The following is a 12,977-nucleotide window of genomic DNA, read 5'->3' on the forward strand; positions in this document are numbered from 1 at the left end:
GAAAAGGATCCCCGTTTCCTGAGCCCTCTTTCTCTATTTATATGCTCAGGGAAGATTTACATTGATTTGTTACAGATATTCTTTCCTAAATAATCGGATACTCAGGAAATCATGGGAGATAATTTCGGATTCCATCATAACTGCCTAAGATTTCCTCCGCGTATAACGTGCGTACGACCAGGCTGGTCGTATGAAGAAACCGATTACATGATACTGGATGTCTTCCTGGTCGATAGTCGAACACAGATTCTGCCAGGTGTCAGCCACGTGTAATTAATGTCTGCCATGTCAATCACTTCTGATTTTAGGGATAACATTACCATCAACACCAAAAATTTAATTAATTTCACCAACTCTTAGTTCTATTAATTAATTTTTTCACTATGAATTATTCCACTTGAAATTCATTGTTGAACTCTCAAAATTACAATCTTATATTATTAAAACTTGTAACTATAAAGTCATCCATTGATTTAGTCATTGCATGAGTTATAACCCTCTGCTAGTTGTTCATAATTAGAGCTATTTCTTAATGTCCGCTAACCTTTCTAATTATGTTTTTATCAATTAGTTCTATTAATTATCTAATGAACATTATTTTATAAATTTAATTACATAATGAAAATACTATTCTCCAACAGAAATTGGGTGCACACTATGTCCAAGCCCCGAAACAACACTATAAGGAACAACTAATTTGCACTAAAATAATTTCACCAACTTTTAGTTCTATTAATTAATTTATTTACTATGAATTATTACACTTGAAATTCATTGTTGAACTCTCAAAACTATAGTCTTATATTATTAGAATTTATAACTATAAAGTCGTCCGTTGATTTAGTCATTGCATGAGTTATGACCCTATGCTAGTTGGAGAATAGAAATTTCATTATATAATTAAATTTATAAAATAATATTCATTAGAGGATGAATAGAACTAATTAATAAAAAATAGAGCTATGCCTTAATGTCCACTAACCTTTCTAATTATGTTTTTATTAATTAATTCTATTGATCCTCTAAATGAATATTATTTTATAAATTTAATTACATAATGAAATGTCTATTCTCCAACAGAAATTGGATGCACATTATGTTCAAATCCCCAATCAACACTAAAGGAACAACTAATCTTATTTCATTTAAATAACACTACAACAAATAACTATATTAATAACATAAGAAATTGACATTATCAAAAAAAAAAAGCTACAATAAAGAAACGTTAAAAGAAAACTAAATAAAAGAGGGGGCTTTATTTTGGGGGGTAAAGTTTCATTATCCCGCCATTTTTTTGGGTCACTTAAGCTTACCAAAAGAAAGACTTAGAAAGACAAAAGAATCCTACACTAAACTATACCGCCTCCCCCATTTCTGCAATGAATCCAGTTATGAAGCAGCGAGTACCAATGATTTTCCTATTGCAGTTTGTATGGTTAAACTAATCTCCTTGTTGCAGTTTGTATCGTTAAACTAATCTCCCGACTTCATGACTGTCGACGGTCTCACTGGCGATTGGAAAGACATTGATGGATTTGAGTTCCCTCTCCTCCCTGCTTTCGACCCAGATGCCGAAGATGACTGCAAAGAAGGAGATTGAGTATGAAGGTATAAATATATGTATATTCTACTTTAGTTTGTATTTTGAAATCACAAAAGGTGGACTGGAAGTATAATCTTGGCTTCGCTGTAAATGATATGGCAGGCTTTACATGATGATCGTGATATGTACTTTATGCTACAATTGATGGAGACTATGTGTACTCTAAAGAGTGTGATCTAAATTTCCTCAAAAAAAGTTTCTTTATTTCCAATTTTCTCTTTCAGTTTTTTAATTGGGAAACTTGCATATCTTTATGGTATTCATGAATCTGTTAAAGTTTAGTGAGTGCCTGTCATGATTTGTTCTAAAAGAATTTCCTCACCAATAAGTGTCTGTCATGATTTGGTGTTGTATTGGCCTATGCTTTATTTGGTAAGAATTGATTATTTCTTTGTTGCATTGACCTGGATAATATTATAGACTATTGTAGCTTCTAAGAGTTTCATTGAATGTATTTTCAGTTTCATTGAATGATGTTGGGTAAACTTAGAAAAGTGCCAAAACTTTGTCATTTGGCTACCTATATCAGAGGGGCTGTTATTGTTGGGTAATATGTAAAACATAAACACTATAGAAGAAAAAACTAATTGTTGTGCACAAACCAAAAATAAGGATTTTAGAAGAAGCTCCAGCCCTCTTGAGAATTCACCTTAGAGCTTAGTATAGATGTATGAAAGTTAAAACTAAAACAGCTGTCACTTTCTTGCTAGTAAGACCATTTCACCAACTTATGAAAATTAGCATAATGATAAGGATTTGTCTCACTAAGTGGAAGTGTTTGAATTTTGTTTTAATTGATCATAAAGAATGGCAAAACATATATACAAAGTCTAAGGAAATAAAGTACAATCTGGCTAGCATTATATTGATTGGGATGAATACTAATTCGAGGTCATAGTTACGATTTCAGCTGAAGGATGTTGGACTTTGCAGTAGGATTCTGTCATTCTTTACAGTTTTAGAATTAAAAAACTGAATAATTTTACTTTCCACAGTGCAACATTTTTATTTATCCAAATTAATATGTGTTTCATGCGAAATGACGGATCAATTTTATCATTTAAAATTAGGTGAATCTTGTATCCATTTTAGCATTTTCTCCAAATTTTGTTCACTCTCTTTATGGTTCCTATATGATGAAATCTATATATTGGGACAGAACTTGAAAAAATTGGTGAAAGCTGCAAATATTAATAGAAAGGGTTGCAGAAATCTAGAAGGTTGAAGCTGCAGTTCTGTACAGAAAAGAGCCTCCTACGCGTCAAGATCTTCTAAACACAAAAGAAGGTTTTTTTTTTTATCATAATTAATGAGTACCCTCTTTTAATAAGAAATTGCTCTTGACTATCTAAAGTTGTGGTGTTTCTTTATGACACTTGATTGAGAGTTGTGAATAAGAAAGACTATTGTAGCTTCTAAGAGAACAAGGCTTATAAAATTTGGGTGGAAAGAAGAAATGAAATCTCTTTGCAGGTACTTTCAAGTTCCCAACTTTTCTATTTTGTTTTTTATTTTCTATGTATTCAAGCTCTAATATTGTTCTTAATTCAAGAGGTTGTAATTTTCGAATCTAAGATAATTGGTTTGTATGGATTTTATTGTCAAGTAACTATATATGAGATGAATGCAACTACCAACAGATATAGGCAGAAGAAGTTCCAAAAACAGAGGATTGACACTACTCAAATGTGGACGATTAGAAGCTTGCCTGGGCCAAAATCATTAACTGCATATTACAAAAACTGAAAGTAGTGCAGGTATCCTTTTACTGCCTTTTTATGAACGTAAGATTAGAAGCTTGCATGGGTCAAAGTCAATTTTAGTTGACTTTTAACTAATTATACCTTAGCTTCATTTAATTGTATATATATATATATATTTAGTAAAAGCAATGGAGATGTTACGGGTACTCTATTTAACTTTCTGGACTTTTGCAGTGTATATATATATAACAATATAATTATTTATGAGTATTACTGTTTGTTCTACTTTTCACATTGTAGTTGACTCATTAATGCACTTTGTCACATACTCCCATTTCATAGACTACACTTGCTTAAGTATGGCTTCTATTCATAATAAAAATGTTCTTAATTTATTTCAATTTGATCACTTTTATGCTTTTACTTTCATTAATAGTGTTCAACATGGAACACTTTTCTTTTTCTGTTGTCATTAAAGTATCATCACAATTTGATTTTGTGAAAATTCTTGTTGGAATAAGAGTTTTCTTCTAATTTAGTAATGGTCCATTGCTCTACTATTAATGTAATGAAAAAGGTAATATTGCACGCTATTCAATTAAGAGTGTTCTGCTCTGATCCATGTGTGCTTTTTGCAGGATATAAATAAACACATTTTGATTTTTATATGGTATTCTAATTTTAAGGTGTAATAGCGCTAAATGTTTGAAGTGAATCATGATTGGAATTTTGTATTTACTGTGTATGTAATAATGATGAAAAAAAAAGACAAAAAAACTACCTATTTTTTTTCTTTCTTAAATTCTGATCTTAGTGCTTTATACTTTTCTGTTGTTTCAAGTTTTTCGTTGGGTCTTTTGCTTTTGTTCCTTATACTTGTCCTCCTTGCCTACATTTCATGTTGGCAAAATTTTCATTTAAATTTATGTAAAAAAGCTGACCAATTGTATTTTGTGGTAAATACATATTAAAACTCGTCAAAAAACTATCACATGTGCTCATTTTGTTTCTAATAGCATGCTGGCTCTTTCTATGCCTATGATTTTATTTCTTATTTGGATTGGATCTAGTTATATATATTATATAATTAAACCCCAAATTCAATTATATTACAAACTTAGCTACATATCATGTTTGTTTTGCTATGTTTTGTATATATGCCTATTTAGCGAATTAATCATTCCCATCTATGAATCTAGTGACTTGCTAGGATGATTTTGAATTTCAAATTAAATATTCAGAAGCTTGCAATGGGTAGTACATATATAATTGCTTCCATGGCCACTACTTCAAGCCTTTTCACTTCACTGCTTTGTGGTATATCTTCCTTTCTTTATACTCAATTGATTTTCTTTTAGGAGCATTTAGGAGCAAATTTTGTTCATTAACACGAATTTTAGTTTGTTCCTCTGTAATTTGGGTATACAATCATGCTACTTTTATTGCTTGTTTGTTCCTTTATATATTGTAAATATGGTAATATAGTCATGAGCTTTGATTCTGATATTGGGACAACATATATCACTATGCATTAAATAAGTCACTACAAGATCATAATTCTGAAATTTCTATATAAATATATTCATGTATATGTTTTGAAAATATACTCTTTGATTATTTTGTGAGCAGACTTGCAGAGATGGCCCTTCTTTAAGTAAGGAGCAAATTCTATTTCTTTGAAGTATGTTCCCAGCAACTTGTAGTTCTTTGACTCCAAGATATGAAAAATTCGATCACAGGAATATAGAACCTTACCTGATAAGTTAAAAGTCATAAAAGCACAAATAGGAGCTCAATACTCACATCAGGATTGAGGTCAAGTCTCAAACAACCATTGATTGATGAATGTTGAATTTCTATATTTTAACTAAGATTATCATAAGTTTTTGTTTTTCATTTTGTCCCGGCCCCACGCAATCTATATTGTATATGATACATTTATCTTTTTGTGTTGTTACACTTAACAGTCTAGATAAGCTGCTGTCTTAAACATATAATAGACCATACTCATAATCTTCATTAAATAAAGGTCTCATCACTTTATTTACAAATTACAATTTTTTTTATATTATTATCTTGAATTAAATCCTTTTGTATATAAATTATTATACATATATTTGATTCAAGATCATATCAATAGTATTAGATCTTCAAGATAATGTCATGTATAATTAAATATAAATCCTAGTGCAAAATATTAACTTTATTTTATTAATGGTAATTGTTTATATAGAAATACGCTTTAAGGGCACAAGTCTCAATAGAACTTCTGTTGAATCAAGAAAGATGACGATGAGGTTTAAAAAAGCCAAAGAGAAAAGTTAGAAAGAAATTTTTGTGAAAGAGATGGAAAGGTAAAAAGGGAGACGAGTGAAAATGGGTACATATAGAATTAGTTTAGGGAATCTAGGACCGTTTGATCAAGAAGATTTTAGATCGAATGGTCATGGTTAAATTGGTGAAACGATGACAAAAAGGCGAAAAGACAATTGTCATTGTACTTGGGAACCCAAACAGACTCCTATGGGGATGCGACATGTGTCAAAGTACTCGAGAGGGGAGGTGAGCATGTTTCCCCAAAAAGACAATTGTCACTGTACTTGGGAACCCAAAAGCCTCTATTGTGCTTGGCAAAGATAGGGGTGATGTCATGCACGAGCAGAGGCTTAAGGACAAATGTTGTACTTGAAAAATACGAGTTAACGTGTCTTGTTTGAGGTACAGTTGTCCAACATTTAATGAAGCTTTCTTTAGCTTCAGGCACATGGAGCTAGTGTCCAGATACTTAGGTCGGTCTAAGCATAGGTCGTCAATGAATTAAGGAGGACGTTTTGTCAGACCTTGAGGACGCCTAAACATAGCTCCTACAACCTAACATGCAGAACGAACTATCATAAAATAGTTAAGCTCGCTCCATAATTATTCAGCTCGCAACCGACAATCTGGAGACGCAGATATGAATCCTTGAAGAGTCGAGATTTATATATGAATAAAGAATATTGCGATTGTGCACAATAAATATAGGAAATCATGCAATTAATGTAAATAATGTAATAAAGAAAAATTACCCATTTTTGTATGTTACCAAAACAAGTCCATTAATCTCTTATAAATGGAGAGGGAACAGATAGGAAAAAGGACGAAACTCTTGTATACCGAAACTTTGGAGAAATTGTCATAAACAATTCTCTTGAGAAAAATACAGCAATAACATTGACTCGTAGACTAAGTAGATTTTAACTACTGAACCACATAAATCGTGTGTGTTCTCTATTTTCGGTTTAGTACAAGCCTAATTCTCTTTTATGATTTATTTTATTCTCAGTTGACAAAAAAATTGTGTCAACAATATATAATAATATATAATATATTTTTGTGTAAGTTTTAGTGCTGTGGTTGGAATGAAAAAAAAATAGTGCTAAAATGTATTTATTTTGGTATTGATTAATGTCAAAATGGCTTTGATGGTTGTACTTTGCCACAGAGGTTTTGCTATAAAAAATAAACCCTAATAATGTTATTACTTTTATGTGTGTTGTTTTCCATGGTGACATGACATCTCTTGTCCCTTCATACTTGAGGTTTGACCATCTCTTCCCATAGATTGTACCAAAAATTGTCAACAATGGAGATTTCAAGAAGTTGTGTGGTGGTCAAAAATATCTCTTGTGGGGGAATATGTTGGGTTTGGGTGAGTTGTCTAGGAGTTAGTATTGTAAAGGGACCCTAACTATGTCATGTTATTTTGTACTACATTATAACTATAGAAGACTGTAACATGTAATTAGCTGTATATTTAAAAAAAATATTTCTAGAAGATTATTTGTTAGACTTGGCTCACTGATAAATTAGTTTTTCTAGTGGGGATTTATAATTATTAATTAACTTCCACGCATATATAAGATTACTGCTTCTAAAGAAGCTACCTCGTCTTTGCTTCTAGACATGGATTTGATTGATCACCATGCTAGTAAATTAAATGAAAGTCAAATAAAAATCACGAGTTTTTTTCTAACCCACTTTCTTCCAGAACGCAGTTTAATCTTTCCAACCGAACCACCCATATCCATCTCGTTTCTAGACAAAATTGTCTCATTATATCACACTAGATATATACTTATACACATGTCTATCCCCTAAATATATATATGTGTATATTTATGTTTATATTTATATATATTGCTGGTGTTTAAGCTGCATATAAAGCCACAATGAAAATCGACAAAATCCGACAAGTAATACCACCACTATTTGTCAATGACGATCATTTTGATTATAATTATTATTCCGAAAATGATCAGGAATCATCAGAAGACGACGTCGACGCTCTTTCTCTCAGTAACCTCTCACTAGGCAACAACGACGATGAAAATGACGTAGTTTCAAACAATGAAAATTCATATAATTCTGAGGATTATTTTGAATTCTCTACCACCACGACCACCGAATCCTCATCATCATCTTCATTAGAGTCTCTTGAAACATTCTCATCTGATGATAACTACACGACAGTTCTCTTCTGTGGAAAATCCATTCCATGTAGATCATCAACATCAAAACCCATAAATTCCCTTCCTCAAACGACGTCGTCGTCTCAGTTCCTTCATCATGCCACGTCATCATCAGATCATCACCACAGTTCAGTATTTTCTTGGACTAGGTCAGCCTCTCGCTGTAGCAAGGCCCAATCCTGTCGCTTCAACAATTTCCGTACTACTACAACGACTAGTCCTCCACTTCGTTCTAGCTCCCTTAGGTTACCGGACACCGAGAACTCCCGGTGCCGGCAGCACAAGTCGAATAGTAATACTAATAGCAGAGGCAGAAGTTGGTCTAGGAAGCATAACGTGTTGTTTGGACTGGCGAGGCTTCCGTCGAGGATGGAACTGACGGAGATGAGGAAAAGGCAGAGTCGCCGGGTGCCAGTCTCGATGTTCGCCGCCCTAAGCTGCGGCGATAAGCCGGTTGTATTTAGTAGCGAGAAGGGGCATTGGAGTGTGCTCAGGTTTAGGTCTAATCTTCTGAGCGCCTTGGCCAGACTTTCATTTGGATGTTTTCGACATGTCTGATCGAGATATGAATAGGAATATGATGATCGTGTTTGTTTCTCTTTGTTTTTTATTTAAATATGTAATTTTCAGGAAATATTATTATTTATTTCATAATTGTTCAAGTTTTTTTTTTTTCAAATTTCCTTAATTTTATTTATAAAATGTATTAATTAATTTTTTTAAATTGATATAATTGTCATATAAATTTTAAATAAATAAATAATATTATATATAAAATAATTATATAAATATTTTAAAAGAAAAATTAAACAAAAATATTGTTTATAATTTTAAAAAAACATATATACAATATGATAATATTTTATATCACATATTATCCTATTTAAGATACAATATATTTATGATATTATTCAAATTACACTTTAATGATTGAAGAATAATTTTATTTATTTTTGATAGAAGATAAATATTATTATAATTTCTTATGTAGTTACACAATCATAATATTATTTATATACACACGACACTTATATATAAAATATTTGTAATATTTATTGTTATTCAATATGAATATATATATTTATATAAATTAGATGAAATAAAAAAAATATGTTTTCTTTTTAAATATAAATGATAATTTTTTTTAATAAAAACTAAGATAATATAATGATATTTTATAATATTTAAATTTATATTAATATAATTATTAAATATGTAGTTTTGTATTATATATTATTACAATAATATATTATTATTATTACATATTATTACAATAATCATATTTTATAATATTTGAATTTGAATTAAATATATTAATATAATTATTATATATGTAGTTTTATATTAAATATTATTATAATAATCATATTTTATAATATTTGAATTTATATTAATATAATTAATAAATATCTATTTCTAATTAGTTTTAAATACATATTTCGTTAAATATTTAGAATATTTCGTTAAAGTTAACAAAACAAACTGTTAAAACAAAAAAAATTCCATTACCTACACACTTTTTATATAGAAGAGATATCGGTGAGGGAATTCCCTTGAGTTTTATTTATTTTTTCAAATATATATATATATATATATAAATGAGAGCACCAATGAGATGACGTGTCACTCTAATTTTTTTTTAAATCATTCTATCTATTTTATCATTTAATCTAATTTTTTTAATCATTTTATATATTATAATAATAAATGAAATTTTTAAAATTTAAATGAGATATTTAAAGAATATTATTATTATTTAAAAATAGATAAATATCTCTTTATGAATTTATATATATTCTAAACATTCTCTATTAATCTCATATTTTCCTCAACTTTAATTTTGTTTTCTCTTCATATCTCTAAATTCTTTCAATTTCAATTTTCAATTAATTCAAATTCATATTTCCAAATTTGATTTATTTACGTGTTAATGATAACACAATCCTCTCGGGTATTTATTCAACTATTAATGTTTGTTAATCTTTAAAGTTTTTATTTTAAATTATTGATCTTGATATTTTAACATCTTCATCTTATCAATAATATATTCCCACATTTAGGAAGTTATACCATACAAGGTAAACAAAAATCATGTCCAGAAATCTAATTCATCAAATTTAAATGAAGTAAACAGTCTCTATCCATATGAACTTAATAATAGGAAGCGAAAAACCCTTAAAACTTTGTTTTATAGAATTAAGCTACTCAAGTTCCATTTGTTCTTAAGCTCAAATAATCAACAAATCAACTGGGATAGTGCCATTGCCTTGACAATAATGTGATAAGCCAATTGAAGCAATTTTATTTGCAAAAACATAAATAATACCTATAAAGTTAGTCGTCACATATATTTTAAATGACAATGTCAAAATTGGAAAATGTCACAGTTTTTTTTAAAATAAATAAAAGGAGAATTCAAGTCAAAATCTCTAATCTATTTATAATTTTATTCTATTATATTTAATTTATGACCATTAAATAATTAAAAAAAATATCTAAAATCATCAATAACGGCAATGCGTCTTCCGTAACTCTTTTTTTAATATTTATTAATAATTATGTTGACCCTCGAATTGGTCAATGATACGGAATCAGATAAACGGTATAAAGTAAGATGAAAATGAGAAGAAATCCAGATAAAAAGATAAACGACACAAACAATTTATAGTGGTTCGGCCCCAATAGAATGGTAATAACCTACATCCACTTAGTGTTCTTATTGATATAGTATTCCATGAACAGTGATCAATGAACTAGGGTTCACGAGTTCACTAAATCTCAGATAAATACAATTGTGATGGATAACACTATTTTTCTCTCTTAGAATCTCCTAGCTCAAGCGTTCTCAAGCTAAATGTTTGAAAGTCAAAAGTCCCCTCTCTTGAGCCATTTGATTCTTATTTATAGGCTCAAGAAGGTCTACATGTGACCTGTCAGAGCTGTCAATGCCTTTTCGAAAAAAATAACCAATCATGTCATTGCAGTTTCCCAAAAAACAATTTGATGGTTAACACATTTTTTCACGCCTCGAAAATCACCCCCATCATTACCTTATTAACCGTGCCACGATCAATATAAATAATCCTTCAATTTCACTTTTTACTTTTTACTCCCCCTTTTTTTCCTCAAGAACTCTGAAGAATGACACACGTAGAACCCAGAAAACTCAGACGACTTCGGTGATCTGTGGAGTATCTGTCCAGCCACTCGAATCAATGCTCGTAAATTTGCATCAATTTTTATCCAAGTAAGCTTCTTGAACTTCTTTTCCTTTGAGATGTTGTGCAATAGTTATCCCTTGAGTGTTCTGATTTGGTGGTATCTGAGTTTCTGACTGTTCTTGAAAAAATGATTTGGGGTAATCGGGCTAGTAGGTATTAACATGATAGGATAAGGAAAAAACACTAAATGAGGTTTAGGAATTGGCTTGGGAATTTGGATTACTGATTTAGGGCGCAAAATCGAAGTACAAATTCGATTTTTAGGCACTCGGGAAAAACTGGGTTTTTCCCACCCTTTCTCAGAGTCGAAAAGTTTCCTTGAAAAACTTTTCACTTCTGCTTTTTAATCCGTTTTCCAAACTATTCGCATATTATTTAGTGTTTACGTTAGAATGATGTTGGTCATATAAAAACTTAACTTTTATACACAAGCAATGTTATCCCAACGCTTCCACTTCTTTTTTCTATTGGCTGTAGATTCTCATCTCCCTTCTCTGTTTGCAGATTTTCATGCACGACCCGTGGGGAGGAGAGAGGCCGATCAACGACGACTTGCTCGAACTATTGTTCGAAGATCAAGAACAATCGTCGTTGCAATTCTCGGAAATTCCTTTTTCTCAACACAACCCCGCAAACAGATCACCGACCTGCCCAACAAATATGGGTCGCGTAAAATCCATTGCACAAAGAAAAAAGAAAACAACCAAGCCTTCTGCTAATCAGCCTACCCCTCGTGCTAAAACTCCTCCGACCAACCCTCAACCTGCAAACACTTCCTCGCCAGAATTTCAAACCAAAGCCCGACCTCACGACGTCCTTAGGCCGGAGGTCGAATGGTACGTAGCGCCTCCTAGCATTATTACAGCTAGGATGGTAGGCAATTATCTCAAGAAGTACGACCTTCTTGGGATAACCATTATCAAGCCTTCGATTGACCAGCGGGAAAACCTACCTGGGGGCGCCTTCAGCGCCTGGTCGAGGTATCACATTGAGGTAGGGGTAACCTTGCCTCTGCATCCATTTTTCCAGGGGTGGCCAATTATTTCAAGGCCGCTCCTTTTAAAATCACCCCAAATGGATATAGAGTACTCTCTGCCCTTTACAACCACAAAAAGTGGCCCGTACCTACGCCACACGAGATCAATTACTTGTTTGATCTTAAGTCTAACCCCAACCACAACAACATGGGGTTCTTCCATTTCTACCATCAGGAATCTACTCGCACCTTCCTGAGTGACACTACCCACAAGTCCAATGTGGGAAAGTACTTCCAGGAGTACTTTCTAACACCATACTTGGTCACCAACAACCTGGTCTTCACTGAAGGAGGTTGTTATCCAAAAAACAGGCACGAGTGACGTGGCAGACATTTTTAACACGTGGCTGACACCTAGCAGAAGGCCTGTTCGACCATCGACCAGTGAGATTCCCCTGACGAAACATTTGAAGCTTATATACAACCCGCCTGGTCGTATACTCCATATATTTAGAGATAATCTTGTACAATTATAATCATATCCAAGATTATCTCCCATGATCCATGATGATCCGATTATTTAGGAAATAATATCTGTAACTGATTCGTGTAACCCTCCTTGAGCCTATAAATAAAGAGAAATAGCTCAAGGAATGGACTTTTGGCTGATTTAAGTTTAAGCTTTACAAGAGAATTAGAGCTATTATCTTACGATTGTATTGTTCATCTCTCTCAGGTCTATGAAACTCAGAGAACCCTAGTTCTTTGATCACTCCTTTGAGAACTGATATCAATAATAGCTTAAGTGGACGTAGGTCATTACCAGTTCTTGGGGCCGAACCACTATAACTTTGTGTGTCCTTTACTGTTTTTTCCATTAGATCTATTTCAACACATCTATTCACATCAAGCATTTAACTCTGTGTTATTTGACCAAATCGAGGGTCAACATTCTGGTGC

General features: G+C 31.7%; 1 long non-coding RNA gene across 1 annotated transcript; it reads left to right on the forward strand.

Annotated features, from left to right (window-relative positions):
* The first annotated feature begins 1,150 nt into the window (after positions 1 to 1,150).
* On the forward strand, positions 1,151 to 5,328 carry LOC133798524 (uncharacterized). Its single transcript, XR_009875919.1, has 4 exons — positions 1,151 to 1,611; positions 2,766 to 3,079; positions 3,247 to 3,363; positions 4,939 to 5,328. It is a non-coding gene; the product is annotated as an uncharacterized LOC133798524 (long non-coding RNA).
* The last annotated feature ends 7,649 nt before the right edge of the window (positions 5,329 to 12,977 follow it).

The sequence above is a fragment of the Humulus lupulus genome, chromosome 8 (assembly GCF_963169125.1).
Source record: "Humulus lupulus chromosome 8, drHumLupu1.1, whole genome shotgun sequence".
Taxonomy (NCBI): Eukaryota; Viridiplantae; Streptophyta; class Magnoliopsida; order Rosales; family Cannabaceae; genus Humulus; species Humulus lupulus.